Below are 26,675 nucleotides of genomic sequence, written 5' to 3' on the forward strand. Positions count from 1 at the left end.
AGATTGGGGATGACCCTGCATAAGCAAAAAAGGCCAACACTCTCCCTGACGAACGAGCTTCTCCACAAAAAACAACTTCACAACCTGCATAACTGTGGTAGCCAGTTGGATGAACTCAAACTGCCTCAAGCTCTGCACAGACAAAACATAAGTGGTGACTTTCAAAAAGAAATCCTCTGCTTGGGGCTCTACCTGGTGGCCAGCTGACCTCAGCCCCATCACCACTACCCACACCAGAAACTTGCGAATCAACTGGAATGCCAGACTGGTCAAGACAGCCCAAATAAACGCAGTGTCCTCCACATATTTCCACATCCTGTCAATGTGGTGAAAGATTTTCAAATGGTGACCAGAAGACACCAGAAAAACGGTTACTCAGACCCTGATCACCAGTAGACTTGTCTATGACAAGCCACTGTATGCAGGAATCACCAAGAAACTCCTAAACAGGCTCCAAGCCATCCAAAATGTGCCGAAAGGCTCATCCTCAACCTACCTCACTGCATTCACATCACTCAACATCTCAGAGAATTTCACTGGCTCCTCATATGCAAGGGTACCCAGTTCAAACTGCTCACACACACTTACAAAACACTACACAACACTGGCCTTGCCTACCTCAACAGATGCATACATTTCCACCTACTTTCCAGACACCTCCACTCAGCTGGCCCTTACTAGCACACATACCCCAGCATCCATAAAGCCACAGCCAGAGATCACAGTTTCTCCTACATCTCCCCCAAAACATGGAACAACCTCCTACACCACATCAGAGCCTCCTCACCACTTCTCAGTTTCTGCAAGAAGACCTGTTTTTTTTAATAACCTAACCAAGGAGACTGCTGCCTAATCCTCCTGCAAAGTGCCTGCATAGCCTCACATGTGATTATCGCATTATTCAACTTTACATAACATCACAATTGTATGATCCACATGGGCATAATTATCTAAAACTGTTACAGAATTCTTGACGATAATCCAACCAGCATGTGTGTAATTGCTGATGATGGACACCTAAATAACTTGTTATAGTTTCTAAGAGAGGCAATCCTGTTGGATTTCGTACCAGGGCATCATTGTCACAATATTACCTGGCATAAATGTGATGTTCTATATATATTCGACAAATAAAATCGCCCCATTGAAGTTAATAATAGAAAATCTACACACTAGTGGGATAGTATGTTTGCAAACAATATTTAGGACGCTATTTTATGCATTATTTCTGTTTACAATATTCTGACATACAGTCATTGTAGGAAGTTGGCTCTGTATGTGCTATTTCAAAGTAAGGAATAGCATGCACAGAGTCCAAGGGTTCCCCTTAGAGGTAAAATAGTGGTAAAAATAGATAATACTAATGCTCTATTTTGTGGTAGTGTGGTCGAGCAGTAGGCTTATCCAAGGAGTAGTGTTAAGCATTTGTTGTACATACACATAGACAATAAATGAGGTACACACACTCAGAGACAAATCCAGCCAATAGGTTTTGTATAGAAAAATATCTTTTCTTAGTTTATTTTAAGAACCACAGGTTCAAATTTAACATGTAATATCTTGTTTGAAAGGTATTGCAGGTAAGTACATTAGGAACTTTGAATCATTTCAATTGCATGTATACTTTTCAAGTTATTGACAAATAGCTATTTCAAAAGTGGACACTTAGTGCAATTTTCACAGTTCCTGGGGGAGGTAAGTTTTTGTTAGTTTTACCAGGTAAGTAAGACACTTACAGGGTTCAGTTCTTGGTCCAAGGTAGCCCACCGTTGGGGGTTCAGAGCAACCCCAAAGTTACCACACCAGCAGCTCAGGGCCGGTCAGGTGCAGAGTTCAAAGTGGTGCCCAAAACGCATAGGCTTCAATGGAGAGAAGGGGGTGCCCCGGTTCCGGTCTGCTTGCAGGTAAGTACCCGCGTCTTCGGAGGGCAGACCAGGGGGGTTTTGTAGGGCACCGGGAGGGACACAAGCCCACACAGAAATTTCACCCTCAGCGGCGCGGGGGCGGCCGGGTGCAGTGTTAGAACAAGCGTCGGGTTCGCAATGTTAGTCAATGAGAGATCAAGGGATCTCTTCAGCGCTGCAGGCAGGCAAGGGGGGGCTTCCTCGGGGAAACCTCCACTTGGGCAAGGGAGAGGGACTCCTGGGGGTCACTTCTCCAGTGAAAGTCCGGTCCTTCAGGTCCTGGGGGCTGCGGGTGCAGGGTCTTTTCCAGGCGTCGGGACTTAGGTTTCAGAGAGTCGCGGTCAGGGGAAGCCTCGGGATTCCCTCTGCAGGCGGCGCTGTGGGGGCTCAGGGGGGACAGGTTTTGGTACTCACAGTCGTAGAGTAGTCCGGGGGTCCTCCCTGAGGTGTTGGTTCTCCACCAGCCGAGTCGGGGTCGCCGGGTGCAGTGTTGCAAGTCTCACGCTTCTTGCGGGGAGTTGCAGGGTTCTTTAAAGCTGCTTCTTGAAACAAAGTTGCAGTCTTTTTGGAGCAGGTCCGCTGTCCTCTGGAGTTTCTTGTCGTCGTCGAAGCAGGGCAGTCCTCAGAGGATTCAGAGGTCGCTGGTCCCTTTGGAAGGCGTCGCTGGAGCAGAGTTCTTTGGAAGGCAGGAGACAGGCCGGTGAGTTTCTGGAGCCAAGGCAGTTGTTGTCTTCTGGTCTTCCTCTGCAGGGGTTTTCAGCTAGGCAGTCCTTCTTCTTGTTGTTTGCAGGAATCTAATTTTCTAGGGTTCAGGGTAGCCCTTAAATACTAAATTTAAGGGCGTGTTTAGGTCTGGGGGGTTAGTAGCCAATGGCTACTAGCCCTGAGGGTGGGTACACCCTCCTTGTGCCTCCTCCCAAGGGGAGGGGGTCACAATCCTAACCCTATTGGGGGAATCCTCCATCTGCAAGATGGAGGATTTCTAAAAGTTAGAGTCACCTCAGCTCAGGACACCTTAGGGGCTGTCCTGACTGGCCAGTGACTCCTCTTTGTTATTCTCATTATTTTCTCCGGCCTTGCCGCCAAAAGTGGGGGCCGGGCCGGAGGGGGCGGGCAACTCCACTAGCTGGAGTGTCCTGCGGTGCTGTGACAAAGGGGTGAGCCTTTGAGGCTCACCGCCAGGTGTTACAGCTCCTGCCTGGGGGAGGTGTTAGCATCTCCACCCAGTGCAGGCTTTGTTACTGGCCTCAGAGTGACAAAGGCACTCTCCCCATGGGGCCAGCAACATGTCTCTAGTGTGGCAGGCTGCTGGAACTAGTCAGCCTACACAGATAGTCGGTTAAGTTTCAGGGGGCACCTCTAAGGTTCCCTCTGGGGTGTATTTTGCAATAAAATGTACACTGGTATCAGTGTGCATTTATTGTGCTGAGAAGTTTGATACCAAACTTCCCAGTTTTCAGTGTAGCCATTATGGTGCTGGGGAGTTCGTGTAAAACAGACTCCCAGACCATATACTCTTATGGCTACCCTGCACTTTCAATGTCTAAGGTTTTGCTTAGACACTGTAGGGGTACAGTGCTCATGCACTGGTACCCTCACCTATGGTATAGTGCACCCTGCCTTAGGGCTGTAAGGCCTGCTAGAGGGGTGTCTTACCTATACTGCATAGGCAGTGAGAGGCTGGCATGGCACCCTGAGGGGAGTGCCATGTCGACTTACTCGTTTTGTTCTCACGAGCACACACAAGCTGGCAAGCAGGGTGTCTGTGCTGAGTGAGAGGTCTCCAGGGTGGCATAAGACATGCTGCAGCCCTTAGAGACCTTCCTTGGCATCAGGGCCCTTGGTACTAGAAGTACCAGTTACAAGGGACTTATCTGGATGCCAGGGTCTGCCAATTGTGGATACAAAAGTACAGGTTAGGGAAAGAACACTGGTGCTGGGGCCTGGTTAGCAGGCCTCAGCACACTTTCAATTGTAAACATAGCATCAGCAAAGGCAAAAAGTCAGGGGGCAACCATGCCAAGGAGGCATTTCCTTACACAACCCCCCCCCCAAACGAAAGAGGATGAGACTAACCTTTCCCAAGAGAGTCTTCATTTTCTAAGTGGAAGAACCTGGAAAGGCCATCTGCATTGGCATGGGCAGTCCCAGGTCTGTGTTCCACTATAAAGTCCATTCCCTGTAGGGAGATGGACCACCTCAACAGTTTAGGATTTTCACCTTTCATTTGCATCAGCCATTTGAGAGGTCTGTGGTCAGTTTGAACTAGGAAGTGAGTCCCAAAGAGGTATGGTCTCAGCTTCTTCAGGGACCAAACCACAGCAAAGGCCTCCCTCTCAATGGCACTCCAACGCTGCTCCCTGGGGAGTAACCTCCTGCTAATGAAAGCAACAGGCTGGTCAAGGCCATCATCATTTGTTTGGGACAAAACTGCCCCTATCCCATGTTCAGAGGCATCTGTCTGCACAATGAACTGCTTAGAATAATCTGGAGCTTTTAGAACTGGTGCTGAGCACATTGCTTGTTTCAGGGTGTCAAAGGCCTGTTGGCATTCCACAGTCCAGTTCACTTTCTTGGGCATTTTCTTGGAGGTGAGTTCAGTGAGGGCTGTCACAATGGATCCATATCCCTTCACAAACCTCCTGTAGTACCCAGTCAAGCCAAGGAATGCCCTGACTTGAGTCTGGGTTTTTGGAGCTACCCAGTCCAGAATAGTCTGGATCTTGGGTTGGAGTGGCTGAACTTGGCCTCCACCTACCAGGTGGCCCAAGTAAACCACAGTTCCCTGCCCTATCTGGCATTTGGATGCCTTGATAGAGAGGCCTGCAGATTGCAGAGCCTTCAAAACCTTCTTCAGGTGGACCAGGTGATCCTGCCAGGTGGAGCTAAAGACAGCAATATCATCAAGATAAGCTGTGCTAAAGGACTCCAAGCCAGCAAGGACTTGATTCACCAACCTTTGGAAGGTGGCAGGGGCATTCTTTAAACCAAAGGGCATAACAGTAAACTGATAATGCCCATCAGGTGTGGAGAATGCTGTTTTCTCTTTTGCTCCAGGTGCCATTTTTATTTGCCAGTACCCTGCTGTCAAGTCAAAGGTACTTAAGAATTTGGCAGCACCTAATTTATCTATGAGCTCATCAGCCCTAGGAATTGGATGAGCATCTGTCTTGGTGACAGAATTGAGCCCTCTGTAGTCCACACAAAACCTCATCTCTTTCTTTCCATCTTTGGTGTGAGGTTTGGGGACTAAGACCACTGGGCTAGCCCAGGGGCTGTCAGAGCGCTCAATTACTCCCAATTCCAGCATCTTGTGGACTTCCACCTTGATGCTTTCCTTAACATGGTCAGACTGTCTAAAGATTTTGTTTTTGACAGGCATGCTGTCTCCTGTGTCCACATCATGGGTACACAGGTGTGTCTGACCAGGGGTTAAGGAGAAGAGTTCAGGAAACTGTTGTAGGACTCTCCTACAATCAGCTTGCTGTTGGCCAGAGAGGGTGTCTGAGTAGATCACTCCATCTACTGAGCCATCTTTTGGGTCTGATGACAGAAGATCAGGGAGAGGTTCACTCTCTGCCTCCTGATCCTCATCTGTTACCATCAACAGATTCACATCAGCCCTGTCATGGAAGAGCTTAAGGCGGTTCACATGGATCACCCTCTTGGGGCTCCTGCTTGTGCCCAGGTCCACCAGGTAGGTGACCTGACTCTTCCTTTCTAGCACTGGGTAAGGGCCACTCCATTTGTCCTGGAGTGCCCTGGGAGCCACAGGCTCCAGAACCCAGATTTTCTGCCCTGGTTGGAACTCAACCAGTGCCGCCTTTTGGTCATACCAAAACTTCTGGAGCTGTTGGCTGGCCTCAAGGTTTTTGGTTGCCTTTTCCATGTACTCTGCCATTCTAGAGCGAAGGCCAAGTACATAGTCCACTATGTCTTGTTTAGGCTCATGAAGAGGTCTCTCCCAGCCTTCTTTAACAAGAGCAAGTGGTCCCCTTACAGGGTGACCAAACAGAAGTTCAAAGGGTGAGAATCCTACTCCCTTCTGTGGCACCTCTCTGTAAGCAAAAAGCAGAAATGGCAAGAGGACATCCCATCTCCTTTTGAGTTTCTCTGGGAGCCCCATGATCATGCCTTTTAATGTCTTGTTGAATCTCTCAACTAAGCCATTAGTTTGTGGATGGTATGGTGTAGTGAATTTGTAAGTCACTCCACACTCATTCCACATGTGTTTTAGGTATGCTGACATGAAGTTGGTACCTCTGTCAGACACCACCTCCTTAGGGAAACCCACTCTGGTAAAGATACCAATGAGGGCCTTGGCTACTGCAGGGGCAGTAGTCGACCTAAGGGGAATAGCTTCAGGATACCTAGTAGCATGATCCACTACTACTAAGATGTACATATTTCCTGAGGCTGTGGGAGGTTCCAGTGGACCAACTATGTCCACACCCACTCTTTCAAAGGGGACCCCCACCACTGGAAGTGGAATGAGGGGGGCCTTTGGGTGCCCACCTGTCTTACCACTGGATTGACAGGTGGGGCAGGAGAGGCAAAACTCCTTAACCTTCTGGGACATATTGGGCCAGTAGAAGTGGTTGACTAACCTCTCCCACGTCTTGGTTTGTCCCAAATGCCCAGCAAGGGGAATATCATGGGCTAAGGTCAGAATAAACTCTCTGAACGACTGAGGCACTACCACTCTCCTAGTGGCACCAGGTTTGGGGTCTCTGGCCTCAGAGTACAGGAGTCCATCTTCCCAATAGACCCTATGTGTTCCATTTTTCTTGCCCTTGGACTCTTCAGCAGCTTGCTGCCTAAGGCCTTCAAGAGAGGGACAGGTTTCTTGTCCCTTACACAGCTCCTCCCTTGAGGGTCCCCCTGGGCCTAAGAGCTCAACCTGATAAGGTTCAAGCTCCAAAGGCTCAGTTCCCTCAGAGGGCAGAACTTCTTCCTGAGAAGAGAGGTTCTCTTTTTCTGACTGTGTTGCAGTTGGTTTCCCAACTGACTTTCCTTTTCTCTTGGTAGGCTGGGCCATTTTTCCAGACTCCAGCTCTACTTTTTCACCCTGTGCCTTGCATTGTGCTCTTGTTTTTACACACACCAGTTCAGGGATACCCAGCATGGCTGCATGGGTTTTTAGTTCTACCTCAGCCCATGCTGAGGACTCCAGGTCATTTCCAAGCAGACAGTCTACTGGGATGTTTGAGGAGACCACCACCTGTTTCAGGCCATTGACCCCTCCCCATTCTAAAGTTACCATTGCCGTGGGATGTGCTTTAGTTTGATTGTCAGCGTTGGTGACTGTATAGGTTTTTCCAGTCAGGTATTGGCCAGGGGAAACCAGTTTCTCTGTCACTATGGTGACACTGGCACCTGTATCCCTCAGGCCCTCTACACTTGTCCCATTAATAAAGAGCTGCTGCCTGTATTTTTGCATGTTAGGCGGCCAGGCAGCTAGTGTGGCTAAATCCACCCCACCCTCAGAGACTAGAGTAGCTTCAGTGTGGACCCTGATTTGCTCTGGGCACACTGTTGATCCCACTTGGAGACTGGCCATTCCAGTGTTACCTGGAGTGGAGTTTGGAGTGGAATTTTTCTTGGGACAGGCCTTGTCTCCAGTTTGGTGTCCAGACTGACTACAGTTTCGACACCAGGCCTTTTTGGGATCAAAGTTTTTACCCTTGTACCCAGGATTGTTTTGTGAAGAGGCTCTGGGCCCACCCTCCTGTGCAGGTTTTTGGGGGCCTGTAGAAGACTCTTTACTATTTTTATTTTTGGCTGTCTCACCACCTTTCCCCTGGGGAGGTTTTGTGACCCCTTTCTTTTGGTCACCCCCTGTGGAAGTTTTGGACACCCTAGTCTTGACCCAATGGTCCGCCTTCTTTCCCAATTCTTGGGGAGAAATTGGTCCTAGGTCTACCAGATGCTGATGCAGTTTATCATTGAAACAATTACTTAACAGGTGTTCTTTCACAAATAAATTGTACAGCCCATCATAATTACTTACACCACTGCCTTGAATCCAACCATCTAGTGTTTTTACTGAGTAGTCTACAAAGTCAACCCAGGTCTGGCTCGAGGATTTTTGAGCCCCCCTGAATCTAATCCTATACTCCTCAGTGGAGAATCCAAAGCCCTCAATCAGGGTACCCTTCATGAGGTCATAAGATTCTGCATCTTTTCCAGAGAGTGTGAGGAGTCTATCCCTACACTTTCCTGTGAACATTTCCCAAAGGAGAGCACCCCAGTGAGATCTGTTCACTTTTCTGGTTACACAAGCCCTCTCAAAAGCTGTGAACCATTTGGTGATGTCATCACCATCTTCATATTTAGTTACAATCCCTTTAGGGATTTTCAACATGTCAGGAGAATCTCTGACCCTATTTATGTTGCTGCCACCATTGATGGGTCCTAGGCCCATCTCTTGTCTTTCCCTCTCTATGGCTAGGATCTGTCTTTCCAAAGCCAATCTTTTGGCCATCCTGGCTAACTGGATGTCCTCTTCACTGGGGTTATCCTCAGTGATTTCAGAGTTGTTGGTCCCTCCTGTGAGGGAACCAGCATCTCTGACTATTATTTGTGGAGTCAGGGCTTGAGTAGCCCTGCTCTCCCTGAGTAGGACTGGAGGGGGGGAATTTCCCTCCAAGTCACTATCTTCATCCTCTGAGTTGCCACCCTCAGAGGGGTTGGCCTTTTCAAACTCTGCCAAAAGCTCCTGGAGCTGTATTTTGGTAGGTTTGGGGCCCATTGCTATTTTCTTTAGTTTACAGAGTGACCTTAGCTCTCTCATCTGTAGATGGAGGTAAGGTGTGGTGTCGAGTTCCACCACAGTCACATCTGTGCTAGACATTTTGCTTCTAAAAGTTGGAATACTTTTTAAGAATCTAAAACTGGTTCTAGAATCTAATTCAAACTTTTAAAAACTTTTAAACTCTAAAAGAAATGCTAAACAGGATCTAACACAAGGCCCTAGCAGGTCTTTTAAGAATTTAGAAAACTTTTCAAATTGCAAAAATCAATTTCTAATGACAATTTTGGAATTTGTCGTGTGATCAGGTATTGGCTGAGTAGTCCAGCAAATGCAAAGTCTTGTACCCTACCGCTGATCCACCAATGTAGGAAGTTGGCTCTGTATGTGCTATTTCAAAGTAAGGAATAGCATGCACAGAGTCCAAGGGTTCCCCTTAGAGGTAAAATAGTGGTAAAAATAGATAATACTAATGCTCTATTTTGTGGTAGTGTGGTCGAGCAGTAGGCTTATCCAAGGAGTAGTGTTAAGCATTTGTTGTACATACACATAGACAATAAATGAGGTACACACACTCAGAGACAAATCCAGCCAATAGGTTTTGTATAGAAAAATATCTTTTCTTAGTTTATTTTAAGAACCACAGGTTCAAATTTAACATGTAATATCTTGTTTGAAAGGTATTGCAGGTAAGTACATTAGGAACTTTGAATCATTTCAATTGCATGTATACTTTTCAAGTTATTCACAAATAGCTATTTCAAAAGTGGACACAGTGCAATTTTCACAGTTCCTGGGGGAGGTAAGTTTTTGTTAGTTTTACCAGGTAAGTAAGACACTTACAGGGTTCAGTTCTTGGTCCAAGGTAGCCCACCGTTGGGGGTTCAGAGCAACCCCAAAGTTACCACACCAGCAGCTCAGGGCCGGTCAGGTGCAGAGTTCAAAGTGGTGCCCAAAACGCATAGGCTTCAATGGAGAGAAGGGGGTGCCCTGGTTCCGGTCTGCTTGCAGGTAAGTACCCGCGTCTTCGGAGGGCAGACCAGGGGGGTTTTGTAGGGCACCGGGAGGGACACAAGCCCACACAGAAATTTCACCCTCAGCGGCGCGGGGGCGGCCGGGTGCAGTGTTAGAACAAGCGTCGGGTTCGCAATGTTAGTCAATGAGAGATCAAGGGATCTCTTCAGCGCTGCAGGCAGGCAAGGGGGGGCTTCCTCGGGGAAACCTCCACTTGGGCAAGGGAGAGGGACTCCTGGGGGTCACTTCTCCAGTGAAAGTCCGGTCCTTCAGGTCCTGGGGGCTGCGGGTGCAGGGTCTTTTCCAGGCGTCGGGACTTAGGTTTCAGAGAGTCGCGGTCAGGGGAAGCCTCGGGATTCCCTCTGCAGGCGGCGCTGTGGGGGCTCAGGGGGGACAGGTTTTGGTACTCACAGTCGTAGAGTAGTCCGGGGGTCCTCCCTGAGGTGTTGGTTCTCCACCAGCCAAGTCGGGGTCGCCGGGTGCAGTGTTGCAAGTCTCACGCTTCTTGCGGGGAGTTGCAGGGTTCTTTAAAGCTGCTTCTTGAAACAAAGTTGCAGTCTTTTTGGAGCAGGTCCGCTGTCCTCGGGAGTTTCTTGTCGTCGTCGAAGCAGGGCAGTCCTCAGAGGATTCAGAGGTCGCTGGTCCCTTTGGAAGGCGTCGCTGGAGCAGAGTTCTTTGGAAGGCAGGAGACAGGCCGGTGAGTTTCTGGAGCCAAGGCAGTTGTTGTCTTCTGGTCTTCCTCTGCAGGGGTTTTCAGCTAGGCAGTCCTTCTTCTTGTTGTTTGCAGGAATCTAATTTTCTAGGGTTCAGGGTAGCCCTTAAATACTAAATTTAAGGGCGTGTTTAGGTCTGGGGGTTAGTAGCCAATGGCTACTAGCCCTGAGGGTGGGTACACCCTCCTTGTGCCTCCTCCCAAGGGGAGGGGGTCACAATCCTAACCCTATTGGGGGAATCCTCCATCTGCAAGATGGAGGATTTCTAAAAGTTAGAGTCACCTCAGCTCAGGACACCTTAGGGGCTGTCCTGACTGGCCAGTGGCTCCTCCTTGTTATTCTCATTATTTTCTCCGGCCTTGCCGCCAAAAGTGGGGGCCGGGCCGGAGGGGGCGGGCAACTCCACTAGCTGGAGTGTCCTGCGGTGCTGTGACAAAGGGGTGAGCCTTTGAGGCTCACCGCCAGGTGTTACAGCTCCTGCCTGGGGGAGGTGTTAGCATCTCCACCCAGTGCAGGCTTTGTTACTGGCCTCAGAGTGACAAAGGCACTCTCCCCATGGGGCCAGCAACATGTCTCTAGTGTGGCAGGCTGCTGGAACTAGTCAGCCTACACAGATAGTCGGTTAAGTTTCAGGGGGCACCTCTAAGGTGCCCTCTGGGGTGTATTTTGCAATAAAATGTACACTGGTATCAGTGTGCATTTATTGTGCTGAGAAGTTTGATACCAAACTTCCCAGTTTTCAGTGTAGCCATTATGGTGCTGGGGAGTTCGTGTAAAACAGACTCCCAGACCATATACTCTTATGGCTACCCTGCACTTACAATGTCTAAGGTTTTGCTTAGACACTGTAGGGGTACAGTGCTCATGCACTGGTACCCTCACCTATGGTATAGTGCACCCTGCCTTAGGGCTGTAAGGCCTGCTAGAGGGGTGTCTTACCTATACTGCATAGGCAGTGAGAGGCTGGCATGGCACCCTGAGGGGAGTGCCATGTCGACTTACTCGTTTTGTTCTCACAAGCACACACAAGCTGGCAAGCAGGGTGTCTGTGCTGAGTGAGAGGTCTCCAGGGTGGCATAAGACATGCTGCAGCCCTTAGAGACCTTCCTTGGCATCAGGGCCCTTGGTACTAGAAGTACCAGTTACAAGGGACTTATCTGGATGCCAGGGTCTGCCAATTGTGGATACAAAAGTACAGGTTAGGGAAAGAACACTGGTGCTGGGGCCTGGTTAGCAGGCCTCAGCACACTTTCAATTGTAAACATAGCATCAGCAAAGGCAAAAAGTCAGGGGGCAACCATGCCAAGGAGGCATTTCCTTACAGTCATCAAGTTCAGATTAACATTAGAGGCTTCAGAATTGTAATGAATTTCTGATACATTTATACCAAGTAATGTAGTTGTTGAGGCGACTAAATGCAGATTTGTGACTTCTATAAATAAGGAATATATAGCTGTGTGAATTTTATTACCGTTGTATTATATTAGACTTCGACAAATGTGCATGATTCTGAAGAATTGTTGCCAACATTAATTATTATTGAAGCGGCAAAGAGGCAAGCTATTAAACAATTGACGGATGCGGCTGTTCGTGAATGAGGTGCAGGGAGATGACTGGGGCTTGGAACACTAAGGTAAAACTGCCCCTAGGTAATGCATTGCCCCGAACTCCACTATGCAACATAAAATCAATACTGACAACAAGGAACCAAACGTTTCACAGCAGTAACAGCAGATGCTCTCTAGAGCAATGCTGCCATACAATATGACTATGCATATTTCACAGCTTACAAACCTCGACCAAATACATGTGTTGACGTTTGGGGAAATAAACTGCCAGGGTTAATTGACAGCACCCACTCACAGAAATAAAGTTGTGCAAGATGTAGGGGCCATGATTATAAATAGTGGAGAACATTTAGATCCGCATGAAAATAGGAGATTGAGCAGGGATTGAAATTCCAATCCATTTTGTAATTATCACACCCTCACAATTTTCCTGATAGATATTACCAGAAAAAAATGCCAAAATGTATCTGAGGATAAAAGTTGGAAAAAAGGTGAGGCATGCAAAAATACGTGTAGTAAACACTATTCCACTTGTCTCCTCTCATTTCGTTCTGAACTGCTTTTGGACAGGTATATTTCAGCATTTTCTGGGTGTGATGATTCCTCCCCCATTCTGTAGTATTTGTAATCAATGCCTGGGACCAGTGGGGCGATTCATCGAATATTAATGTGGCCTAAGAAAGGTTTCTGCAACATTTACCACCATGTTTAATCTTATGCTCGAGGGAAAGGAGTTTTTCAAGGACAGGAGAAAGGCAATGAAGTTCTGCATCACATGAAAAGGTTTTGGAAAACACTGCAGGCAACAGGCCATTAAGCTTGACATCAGTGGTGAAGAAAATGAAGTGAGAATTAACTATGAAGGAAAGAACAGAGATCTCTTGGGAAGAGTGAGTTAAGGATCCATTATAACCTTATTTCACAATAAGAAAGCAATGTAAAAAAAAACTTTATATGTTGAGAGAAATAGAATAAATTAGAGCAGTGGCTCTTAAACTTTTGACTTCTGTGGACCCCCACAGAATCATTATTTGAATCCGGGGAGTCACACTCAGGCCCTCATTTTGAGTTTGGCGGATGGCAGAGGCCGCCCAACAAACTCTTTAGGATGAAAAAACGCCACTCCAGTTTTCCACCCGCTGTCCCTATTAGGAGTTTACCGCTGGCCCAGCGGGAAACAGGCCACAACATTGATGCCGGCTCGCAATCAAGCCAGCAACAATGTTGCGGTGCATCGGGTAATTGAGGCAGTGAAAAGTGCGACGGGCTGTCCATGGGGGCACCTGCACTGCCCATGCTAAGTGCATGGCAAGGGCAGAGGCCCCCATGGGGCCCCCGGCACCTCGTCTCTGCCAGCCTTTTTCATGGTGGTGGAACTACCATGCAAAAGCAAGCAGAGAGGGGACTCGTAATCCCCACGTCAGCACTGCTTGCAGCACTGGCAGATTAAGACCGCTGGCACCGCCAGGCTGTTGACTGGTGGCAACCTGGCAGTGCCGGCGGTCAGCCCGTGGCAGGTTCTCCACTGTCATAATGTGGAGGCCGTACCGCTGCTTTGGTGGTGGTGCGACCGCCACCGAGAGTCTGGCAGTCCCAGGACTGCCAAACTCATAATATGGGCTTGAGTCATTACTGGAAGTGGATGATTTGGCCAGCAAAACAATACTAAAAAAAAATACAGAAACAGACATTTGACAAACAAACATACAAATGATTAAATATTTAAATTAATTCACAAACAAATTTTAATAAAAGTTTGGAGCGTTTCTTATTTCAGTTGAGGCCACTCATTTCCCATACTATGGGCCAGATGTACCAAAGGGTTTTTCCCATTCTGTGTCAATGGGGAAAGGTGTTCGTACATATGGCCCTATATTCTGTCTGATGCACTGGCCCTGCTCCCATGAATCAATCTGAGTATACTAACTTAATTTTTAGCCTCCAATTTCAAATTCCTTCACATTTACAGAACATTTTAAAAATTCAAGTGTACATTTAGCTTTTTTATTTGTATTCTTTACTAATGTGTAATATCATTGCTTTTTCTAAGCAGTCATGGACTCCCTGGTTAGGCTTTGTGGTCCCCGGACCATAGGTTAAGAATCACTGAATTAGAGTAAAACTTGATTTATTCATACTTCAGTGAAACATTTTGTGCTATGGCCTACAGCAGACCTTTAATTTGTTTAAATTCCTGTGGGATGAGAGCCAGATAAGTACGGATGAAACATGCACTCGTGGACAAAACCCTCTGTGAAACAGCTCTGTGAGTAAATGTTCCAGGCTGGTGGCTCAGTGGGCTGGTGGCTCAGTGGACTAAGGCATACCCGCCAGGAATCTGTGAGATACAGATTCATGTGGGCCTCTCAGCCTTTTACCCTTCTGAGGTTGATAAATGAGTACCATTGAGTTGAAGAACTGTAACAATAAGCACCCTTCTCTGTCTAAGCACCAAGAGATTCCCAAGGGGTAGGCGTGCACTGTATCAATATGACAGTCTCACAAAGCCGCGAGCGAGTCACAACTAGGAAAAGAAAAGGTTTTGTGAATCAGACTTGAAAATTTAGGACCAATTCGTACCTGAAACACAAGTAAGTTACAAGTACTAGCATAAAGTGCTTTATAAATTAGGATCTATTTGAGTGAGAAGCAGATTTTGGTCTTGCAAGCAGTGCTACTTGCGCATCTTAGAAGCACTTGGATATGGAAATTGCTTTGGATATCAGGACCTATTTCACTAGTTCGCAATTGGATTTGAAATGCTGTGAGTGTGTCCAGCTCTCAAACGTAATTACAATATATTGTAAGAATGTAATTGATTTAAGCATCTGCCGAATCTGCAGGCTAATTTGTAGAGATGATGTACTATTTGCGTAGCATCCTGATAAATAACTATTTCCTATTTTAAAACGACCATCCCTGGATTAAAAGTGTTTTTCACTCGTCCGTGTTCACTTTCTACTAGATTTCTCATTATTGACGTTGACAGACATTTTTGTTATTTTAACACACTCTCCTGTGTAAGATCTGTTGAGGTCCATTTCAATGGGGGGTTTTAACGCGGTTTTCAGCGGGGGATTAATCTTTAATATTAGTTAAAAAATGCGGAAAAAAGTGGAGTACAAAATATCACCCAGGACATGTGCTGTTTTATAATGTTCATGTTCAGATTTTCATGTGATAGACTGACACCTCTGGCCTGCTACTTAAAACACAGGCGTTCCCCTATGTTGTTGTATACAGATGTTAGTGCTGGCTGGCTCCAGGAGAAGGAACCTGGGGCACGCTTACATAGAAAATGTGTATTTTTTGTTCTGCTGTGTTTGTTTTGAATATATAACAGTACTCGTGCCAATGTAATAGCTTTTCCAGCACGTCTAGAATCAGCTGATTTGGAGACAAAATGTTGCTGACTTGCCAAAAAATGATTCTCAGTGTACTAAAAGGTTATAGAGTGTGCTTTGTGCCGTAGTATATTTAAAGGGTTTGTTTTGTTTCTTCCCCGGCTCCGTAGTTGGAGTCACATGAGCCCATGAGATCATTATCGCAGATTGTTCGACAGCACTCAGACAATATGGGTCATGTCAGGCCAAGGATCGTAGTCGGGCAAGCTGTGTGCTTGTGTCTTGCCGACTCAGCAGCTTTCAGCAGGGATGAAAGCCATGGCAGGGACAGAAAAAAACCTCAAAAAGTGCAGCTTGCCACTGGAAAATGAACTCATGAGTTATTCTCTGTGTAATTGAAAAAAGGCCCATATTAGCTAGGAAACTGACAACCCAAACAACATTAAAGCTGCACGTGCTCCTTAAATAACCAGTTTATTTATAGCCTGCCAAGTCAAGACTTGCCCAGTCTGAATACAAAGTGTTCATTACCATACAACGTGTATACTTAAAATGAAGACTGGAACGTTGTTTTAGGTAAACATAGGAATATGCAAAATGCCAGCCATACATTATATAACGTGGTGATTGCCAAATATGTGTCGTGCATATCTTTCTATATTTAGACATTTTCTCCAAAAGAAATGAACTTTCATGCATCCTGAGGCCTTTATCCCCGAGGGACGGTTATCCCAGCTCAGGAGCAAATGCGTGTTTGCACTCGAATCAGTATTTGAGTTTGGGTGCAAATCTTACACTCACCTGGTAGGTTTCGCACGTATAACATTTTCCAAGTGAAGCCTGTGAAATTTGGGCTTAAAAAATACGACTGAAAAGGCGAAGGTGGTGAGCTGTTAGGATTGTCCCAGGGCGGGGGAGGAGGGCTGTAAAAACAACCTCAGTAATAGAACCGGAAAAATACTATTTTTTTTCACCATGAAGGCCTCTCAGCGGGTGGGTTTCATCAGCCTGGTAAAGGACGTGGAAAAATTCGCTCACACAAAAGAGATTCGTCAGAACCGTTTTGCCGAGGTTGTATTATTGTTAAATAGTCATACAACTATTTTCATCAATGTGTTGAATGGGCCTCCTGACTCTCTGAATGTGGTAGAATAATATGAATAAACTAGATATGTGAAACAGAAATGTAACAATATTTTTTTTAGATATTAATTAGATGGCAATCTTCTAAATGGCGGACATTGACAGTATTTTAAAAGAATGGGGTGTTAAGCTTGGTTGGTACATTGAAACATTGCTCTCCGCCCCCACAAACCCGCTAAAAACCTGTGCAGCCCGAGCCCAGCTCCCCATTGGGCCATTGGTCCAAATCCTTCGTTGTCCAATGAGAGGCCCAAACACTCTGTTGCCAACACTTGCAAGTTTGTTTGAATCACATGCGTCCCCAAAGCGGTTATAAAACTCATCTGATTCCTATGCTGCACAACATCCCTCAACGCGATTCTTTCCGATATAACCAACCTGATTTTTACCCATGAACTCTAAGTGATATGAGTTATGGCAGTGGTTTCTTAACCGTTTGACTTCTGAGAACCTCTAAACTCACTATGGGAAGCCAGGGACACACAAGCCTTTTTCTCTCCCATATCATTCTGAAATCCTCCATTTTCTTTTTTCAAGCAGGTTATGTTATGTGTATTTGTAAACCTGAGGAGGGTATCCTCGCGCTGAGCAGGTGTGTGGGTGTAGCCCTGCCTTTGGCAGGTTGGTGAACTGAGAAGCCAACTTCATTGCTTTCTTCTTTTACACCTTCTTTTCACTCTGTCCATCTGCCGTAGTTCCTTGCATCTCACTCACTTCACCACCACTACACACAACAGAACAAAACACACACATACATTAAACTGTACCCACTTTGGCCCTTTCAATATTTAAGCAAATTTGCACCTCCTCCACACACTTTCACATGTAATCACAATTACTGTTGGCACATGCCACCATTGGTCTATGCACTCTGCAGAGAGGTCACGGATTGGATGTTCAAGCAGGCTGAACACCTTTATTACCCACTGGTTGTCACTGTGAGAAACCCGCACACCCTTCTGCCTCAACTCCAAACCTACAATTTTCTCAGGGTAGAAACACCCACAACCTGAACTCACAGAGATACCTTTAAGTGACCAAGGTCACAGCTCACACAATACAATATTAATATGGCGTATAAAGCAAACTGCAGGAAAACAATCTGCTGTAAAAAATAAATACCTCTAACGAAATAGATTAAGTAAAACGTGAGAAATGTAAGCATGAATTTTCTCACTGACATCGATTGCCTCATGAATTAAACATTACTGTTTACCATTGGCCTGGGGTTGCCAGTTAACGTGGGCTAGCATTAGGCACTTTAGCCTGCAGACCCCCTGAGAATGTGTTACAGACTCCTGGGGGTCCACAGACCACAGATTAGGACATGGAATAATGGAATTAAGGTCTAATATTTATTCACTGATTCATCTTCGATTTCTTTGTCAAAGTTACATGATCCTATCTGCCGACAGAATTCACAAACATGAGAGTGTCATCTACAAGGATTCTTGGTGGCGTGGGATCAGGAGCATCCCATCAGAGCTCTGGAGTCAGAAGTCAGTTGAAAAACTCTGCTGACCACCCCTGCCACCCAATAACAGTCTTGTGGTCAGAAGACCCTGTGTGAAATGTCTCTTACTATGCCTAGGAAGGGGAAACCCCGTCACCCTACATCAAGGGAAGGTCCTCCATGCAACAGCCTGCACTTCCTGTTCACCACCCATCCCTGGCTCCATTCTGTAGGTAGCTCTGGGTGAGGCTGCAGAGGCTGACATGGGGTGACACAATATCCTTGCCATGTCAGTGAAGGCCCACCACCACCTGGGCAGCCCAGTTTGTTAATTGTTGTTTGCTTATCACGCTGACTGTATATGGCTCCCCCATGGATGCCACAGTGTCCACGGTGACTCGAATGATTGCAGCAACGCCAGGTGGATTCACCTGTGCATTACTTTATGGTCTCCCCTATCGATGCTTATAACATCAAGACCGGCAACAAGGCATGTTTGAGGTTACAATGGCTACCAGGAACATCAAGTATAAAAAAGAGAAGAAGAATGAATATTTTTGTTTTCACCTTTTCACCTTTAACAAAAATCATTGAAAATATGCCAATGAATAGGCCTGGAATTGGCATATTATTGGTATGGAACACTATTGGTATGGAACTCTGCTGGATCCCTATGGATTCCTATGAGTAGAGCCTGAGGGGCCTGCTTATCATAATTAGTGGCTCCATGGTACTGGTTGTGGTCTCCTGCCATCCACCAGATGAGGTAGGACAGCCTGTTTGGGAGTTAGCCAACTTCAAAGATGGGTCCACACTATTTCTATGATTACACATAAAAAAGACAATATTTCTATGCAGTCCCAAGCCAACGTTTGTCAGTATGGACATTATAAAGCAGGCCTTTACAAGTGGGAAGGCACAGTAAATAGCACTGCAATTCTGCTCTTTGTGATGTCTCACGTTTGCACCTTATGCTCCTGGTCCTCATGGATGCTGCAAATTTGCTAGCAAATTTAGTTGAATAAATAAGGGAACCACACAACAAGATGAACTTTTCTGCAGAAACCATCGACCCAGCTTATTAACATAAGAATCTGTAAAAATACTGCTCTAAGTTTTTAAGAATACAAACCCTTTCCAATAACTATCATCCTGTGTTGGAAATTCATGTTGCTATGCCCAGGCAGTGACAAGGCCATGAAAGCTATTTTCTCTGTGGCAATAATAGCTGTCCAATGTAGGGAATCATTGTACAGATTTAAATAATAAGTCTGCTATTTCATGAATAGGATTAGGTAGAAAAAAAGAAACCACTATCTTTAATAATTATTAAAACTCCAAGTCTACAGTGTTGTTAAATGTTTACTAATTATTTAAGGAAAGTAACTTTAAAAAAATTCTCCTTTCCTGGCTTGAAGTTCCTGGATGATACTTTGCATTAGCTCGCTAGCTTTTTCCTGCCTGTACTTGTTCTGAATGAGGTATGAATGAGGTGTGAAACTCCTCACAGGACCTACTTAATAGGTCACTTTGACTGACAGACTAACCTGAATGGCCAGGGATGGCTCCTTTGAGCTCATTGGAGGGGTGGGGGCTCTGACAGCACAGTGTCAAATCCTGCATTTCCACTCTTCAAAGGAAGCATACTAGATTTCACAAAAATTCTTGTGTGTCACCTGTCTAGAGCTGAAGAACCATGCTTTTTTTCCTACCAGACATTTGTCTCTGAAGTGTTGTGGGTATAGGGCGTGCTTCAGATAGGATTTTAGTGTTAGTTGTGGGTGAACCCAATCCCCTACTCACCTCCAACCTTCAGAGCCCAAGTTGATACAACAAGCTTCAAGAGACCTTATTTCCTAAAGTACCCACCTGGTCAGTGGTAACTAGACCTGGACTCCGCTGTTGGCATCTAAGTGAAATCCTTGAGATCCTGGCAGCTTTAGAAGTGTACTTCTGTGTTTTTTTTGGGCAGCAGAAGAAAGTTTGGAAACTTTTGAAAATGTTTCCTTCACATCAGTGCGACTTTAAAAACTTTTTTTGACATTTTGACTTCCAGACTTTCATTGACCAATCTACTTGGTGTAACTAATTCGGGTCCATCACGATCTGCTGCTTTACTTTTTTTGGTGCTTTTTCACTTGAATCTTTACAAAGTCATATCTTTTGTTTCCCTTATTGGATTTCCTTCAGATTAATGTTACTTTAATAAAACTGTCTGTTTTTTTAGAAATTGGAATGGGGTCTTATTGTGTTGTGTCTTAAACTTTTTAGCTGTTTTGGTACTTAAAAATGCTTTACACATGTTGTTAATTTAACTTTGTCTGCTCTGTACTACAGCTTCTAAGGATTGAGCTCAGGTTTAAATGACATACACATTTGACTGGACCTTACAAGTTAGTGGCTTTATTACTTGTGGTGGCTTACCATGCACCCCACCTAATAAATCAATTGCTCACAACTTGTTCTTTGATTCTGTGGGAAAAACATAATTTCAATGAAAACCCCTGAGCTGCTGACCCATTGCAAAGACTATGAGACCTATTCAGTGAATATGAATTGGTCCTAGAATAGACACCTGCAGTTGTCTGGCCAGGCTTCCGTTGCAGCTAAAACACTCCGTTTTGAGTCTTGGTACCCTTTTTCCGAAATAATAGCCAAATTAGCATCAGATTAGCATGAGCAAGTCTGAAAGTACATCTGAGCTTGCTCCATCTCCGTCATCCTGGGCCAGCTCAGGGATTCTGCTGTCTTAACTGAAATTCCTCATTTACCCTACAACTTACTTCTGGTTGCTAGATGTTATTTACCTATTAATTATGTTTTCATTTCCAAACTAATTTGGGAAGTGGAACATGACCACCTGTACAGGATAAGATCCTAGGGCATGTAGATTAAAATAGGTTGTTGTACCAGTTAAAAAACATGGAAAACATATTCTATAGACAAATACATGTACTAAATAGATAGGTCTGATCAAATGGTAATTTTCATACATAGATTACACAACTACCCTGTATAGAATCATAAGTTAGAAACCATGAGAAATAAATTATTCTTTTATTTTTAAACATTTTAATTTACTACTATAAAATATGACTGTCTTCCATGATAGAACAGTAAATTAAAAGTGTCCTTCTGTGTCACAATGGATATGCACAGACACATTATCATGTGTGCACATGCGTCATAACATGTGCATTAGTATTAGCAGCCAACATGTCATTGATTTTCTTTGATTGCCAGCCTTGGCAGGTATCTTGGCGTGCATGAATATGTGCTACTGGTAAAAAGAAATAACCTAGCATTTTAGAACTGTGACTTATTGACTTTGCCAATGTTTGTTTATTTTTCTAAGTGAAAAGCACTGCATAGCAAGGTATGCTCACAGATGCTCATTGTGCCAGTGGACTGAAGTTGCATCTCACTGATGAGATCAGTAATGCAGAGACCAGTCAGGGGTGGCTTGTGTTTCTTTCAAGAGGGGTGCTGGCCTTGCATTTCAGACTGTACCATGCATATTGCAGCAGGACATAGTCTAATTTGCACATGGTGAGTCTTTGTCTTAAGTGGCATAACATGCAAAAAGAATGCATCCCCAGTGAATTATCAGTGGCTGAGCACAGCTGTCACCAAACCACATGAAATCACAAGAAAAAAGGGCTTCAAGAAACAGAAGATAGAGAGGGGCATAGGCTCCACCTCCATGTTTATCTTTCTGTCTGTAAGCTTTTGCTTTTGCAGAAGGTGTGTGCTTCCACAGCAAAGTGTTTTATTGCCTTTCGTGAAAAATCAGTGCTTCATACAGTGGGCCTGAGTTGAGTTGGTTATGGTGACAATCAAGTAAAAGGACTGATCGGTTCATTGAAAAGGGTTGTCAGTACCACTAGGAGTGATTTGTTTATCATGAAAAAGTATTTCTTATTGTGGTGACTGTGTTCCAAATATAAAACAATGATACTCTATCCACAATACCATAACAATTTGTTGTCTGAATGTATGTGTGTCGTACTTGTGTAGATTGAATCTAGCCAAAGGACGGCAATTGAGCACTGTAAAAGGCCAAAGGCAAGCATAAAGTTAACAAGTGATAGGAAAAGTAGCTGGATTCTGAGAGCTGAAGTGTAATGGTAATGCTTTGAGATGTAGTGTTCTTTAAAAAGGTCCATCTTCAACTGTTTCCGAAATTGGAGCAGGTTTGTCGTCATCCTGATGTATATGGGGATATTGTTCATATTGTTCATAATATGTATGTATGGAAAAGGCCTTCTGCCTTGTTTTTCTTCTTACATGGGTTAGTCTCCCATTTGATGGTGTCCTGACTGCAATTTGAGCTTGTCTGCAAGATATGTGGCAGTGCCGGTCGTGATAGCTATGTAAATTATGCCATTGGTTTTAAAGATGGTGCAGGCTGACAAGGGGACCCAATGGAGTTCCATCAGCAATGAGGTGATGTGATCATATTTCTTCCAACCTGCAATGAGATCTGCTGTAGTTTATAGGATGCACTTAAGGGGGGCCACTGTGGAGCGTGGCATTACCACCGTCCAAACGCAAGTGCATGAGGGCTTGAAAATCAGTTTTGAAGTTGCTTTCTGAAAGAAACTGTTTCACTTTCTTTAGAACAGGCAGCTGGTGCCAGACTGTCTTTGTTTCTTGCAATGTGATTGATCAGTGTCTAAGGGGAACCTAAATAGTTTGGCATTCAGTTAAAGTTTGGGTTCAAAGCCAGGTTTGTACTACGTCTTGCTTGTTCAAAACAAGTAACAGCAATTCTGTCTTCAGTCTGGAGGGAAAGAGACTTCATCAGCATATTGGTGAAGTTTGAACCTGCTATCTGTAGGTAGAGGCCCAAGGGGATGTATGTAGCAGTTGAAACTGACAGGTAACCGTATGAAATCCTCCCAAGTCCTTCCTCCCCCACACCTCCCTTTTACTCATCAAGTGACTAGAAAGCCAATCGTGAGGTGAAATCCAGGAACCAGCTCATTTTTATTTTCTGATGCCTCCTATGACTTAAACCTGGAGAATGAAAGGCTCAGCTTTTTAAAACCATTAATTTACTCTATGCGAATACATGTGCTTTTCTGATGACATTGTGATACATACCTTCACTCTGCTGCCCGCATGATAGCTGAGCAACGACAAGTGGCAAAAGTCATTATCTGTCAGGTGGCTATTATACATAATCAGGTTTACTTCAGAATTGGCTGCAAAGCATGGGGCGGAGTCAATCATTGTTTATGCATGTGCCTTTGAAAACCGGTACTCTGACAGTGCCATGAACCTAATGACATTTCAGGAGCAATTCACCTGACATGACAAACTCAGTCCCTCTCTGAGTTGATCCTGACAAATGGCTGACTCTGCTTCAGCCCTGCTGGCTCTGAAAAACGACTCTGTCCCAGCCTCAGTGGCTTTCAGATATGAGCCTGACATGGACCTGGCTCCAGGGCCAGCTATAGGGCGGTACGACCGGTGCTGACTTTGGGTGAGGGTACCTGTTTGCAAGTATCAGGGCCTGCTTTAGCACTAGTGGCTCTCTGTGCAACAACAGTCTTTTTTGGCACTCCCACCCCATGACCACCTCCTCAGATTCACTCACTACCACCCGGCAAATATGCCCCTTATCTTTCCATATACCCCCCTTTTCACATACATTCATTTGTTTTGAAGCGCTTGTAAAGGCTGGCTTTAATAATCTACTCAGCTACCCACATAAAATACAGTTCTGTTCTTTGCAGCAGGCATACTAACCCTCTACACTTCTTTATGGCGAGTCAAAGCTGCTGCTAGACAAAACTCGGATCTCTCTCCCTAGCAGGAACATTAACAAGGGGTATCTTGACATTTTAATTGTTTCCTGAAGGCTGGACGCACAAGGAACTTTTCAGCAGGTGCTTTTAGATCACAAGGTTCGTAAGTTATTGCTAAACAAAGCGGCCCCCTGAGGTCAGCGCCCCCTATCTAGGCCAGCACTCGGTGTGGCTGCACCGCTCGCACCGCCCTAAAGCAGGCCCTTCATGTATATTATTGTTTTAAAAGAACCTGCTGCCATGTTCCTTACCTCCAGAAGTTTTCACGCAACAATAAATATCTCAATATAACTCCGGTGATTCATGCTCCTCCTGGAGAGAGATCAGAGTATTGTCTACTGGAAGTTCTGACTCATCATACGGTAGCGCTAGCGCAGAGGGTTAATATGCCTGCTGCAAAGATCGTCTACACGCAGATCACAAAGTGAATATAATGTGAATAGGTCAGTGGGTTACTGTTTTTGTCAGAGAGATCATTTTGTCCCTTGCAGTTTATAAGTAAAAACCTAATACAGAACAGTGAACAATTAACTGTAATCACAGAGCTGCATCCAATCCGCAATGTATAGATTAGAGCGTTATTTTTTTCCCCAGTCTTTCCTTAAGATAGTGTTGCAAAACTAGTTCATTTGAGTAGAAATCAATTCTTATTAGGAAAGAGAACCCCCAACCATGGTGTTACGTTTTAAAATCTGAGTTTGTGTTCTCCAGACAAAGAACTCTTAAACTATACTGCCTATCAGTATGGATGACCTTTGACTCCTACTTTTTGTAGTCCTCTGTCTTTTGTAACATTTCCTATACACTGATTTACACATGTATGATGATTGTCTATGTGTAATGACTGTATGAAATAAAGTGCTCTGACACCCTACCCTGGTATGAGTGGCACTATAAAACTAATGAAATGCACCTGATAGAGAGTGGTTATGCAGTGGTTAAGGGTATTATTGATGGAATCCGTGGCGGAGGTGGTCATTTGGGCCGCCAACAAACATTGTTGCACATGGCGCCACCAGCTCGAAGGCTGGCCCTGCCGGGTTCTGATCCATGTAGATGAGACTGACTCTTTACTTGCCTGCCATCTTTTCACACATTAGCCTGCCATGTGATCGATTAGTTCCATGCCTACAGACCTTTCAATGGGGAGCTCACGTGTGCAGACTCTAACTTGCAGGTCTAACACTATTTCAATGGAAAATTTTACATATGCCTCGCACTGCTACAGATCTAACCATATTTCACTGTAAAATGATCTGTGCTTGACTGTGCCCCAGAAATGTCTAATTCAATAGGAAATCTGGCATGTGCCGGAAATCTGATATTCTTGATTGTGCCCCAGATCTAAGGCAACTTTGATAGAGCGTTCCGTACTAATAATTTACCTGTATTTGGACGCTCTTTAGGCCGATGAATCTTTTGGCTAAGTGGGACCCTCGGCACCCTTAATTAGTCAATTTCATTAAATCAATAATCAATAACGAACATAAGCAATACCCTGATCAACATAACACTTAACAATTAACCCAGAATACATTTCGGCGAACCCTGACCTTTCAGTCAGGAATAACCACACCAGTTTATTCAAAGTTAGTGAATTTATTTCCCTATATTAACAAAGCTAGCACAATATAGATGTGTCTCAACACCAAATGATAAACATATATGAACATTAATAGCTGTCCGTAACGGCGAAACAGGTGCAATCTATGTAGCATTTGAATAACAAGGCATTCGATAATAGCAATGCAAATCACTAATATTATAATCTGTAATGAACTAATTGCATACATTTAGTCAGCATAACAAGGTCTCAAATTGCATCGTGCAACAAAAGAATCCTCATCTAACCTCAAATTAGCATCGGCATGTGGGACTTCATGCAAAAAAACAATTTAGCAACGTTAATTTAGAAAAACTCCTAGCTAGGGATCTTATCAAAATCAGCAGTTGGTTACCTAAAAGGAACACAATGCAATTTTACAATTTCCTTTCATATTTACCAATTACGATCAGCATACAAGGAAGTCTTCGTCTCACAGGTACTGTTTCTCGATCAGCATGGGACGGGGCAAAGGGGCAAGGTGGACGGGGCAATTGCCTCACGGCGGCAAAATAAAACTATTACTTCATGCAAAGGGACAAATTCAAGTTAAAGTCTCTAGGGTAAGAATCATTTAAGTCTCTTTCTCTCGATTAGAGAAAGCATCAAAGTCTCTCAAAATGGCGTCACAGCAAGGTGGGCCATAATAGCTACGGAATGGCGCAATGTCGGGCAATAGCTGATAATGGCTTCTTTCTTCTCGTGCACCTGGTTTAAATAGACAACAGTTCAAATCCAGTAGGGTCTTCCATTGGAGGGTTCATAGGTTAGCCTCAAATTGTCCAATCAAAAACGACAGTTCTCAAGCTTTTACTTAAGCATTCATTATCCTTGGAGACGAGTACGCTAGTTGCAACATTTTATACCAATTAACTCACTTTCTGAGCTTCCATTGTCCGCACCTGCAGATCGACCTTGGAGTAAAGAGAGAAATATGCCAGGCTGGCACGAAACCTTAAGATAAGCATGTGAACGATCTCAGTGGAAAAGTACAGCTTCAAGCAAAATACACGTTTATTAGCACATTGGAAAAATACGAGCATCTAAATCGTGAGACCAGGCAACTAGGCCGAAGCCTCCACTAAAGTTATGCTAAGCTAAAACATTTCAGACAAGCAAATCATAGCACACGTTTATGATTATGTCGGATTAGTGCACTTTTAATACATCACGTTATATAAAGCACGCTTATAAATGTTGGCAAACTACTCTGAGGGCACATTTTGTTCCCCGTACAATCTTTATTAGTTCGGTTAAAGTCACACATGATTATTTCACACTACGTTTATTCGCTAATAAATGTAAAACCTTCATTTCAGCTTCATCAATCCCTCCTCTGATGACTACTTGTCATCACACCAAACCATGC

At 44.7% G+C, this 26,675-nt stretch overlaps 1 protein-coding gene across 1 annotated transcript in view; it reads left to right on the top strand.

The window, feature by feature from the left end:
• Window positions 1–26,675, top strand: part of KLF13 (KLF transcription factor 13) — a 168,161-nt gene that overhangs the window by 29,067 nt on the left and 112,419 nt on the right. The window lies entirely within an intron of this gene.

The sequence above is a fragment of the Pleurodeles waltl genome, chromosome 3_1, assembly GCF_031143425.1.
Source record: "Pleurodeles waltl isolate 20211129_DDA chromosome 3_1, aPleWal1.hap1.20221129, whole genome shotgun sequence".
Lineage (NCBI taxonomy): Eukaryota > Metazoa > Chordata > Amphibia > Caudata > Salamandridae > Pleurodeles > Pleurodeles waltl.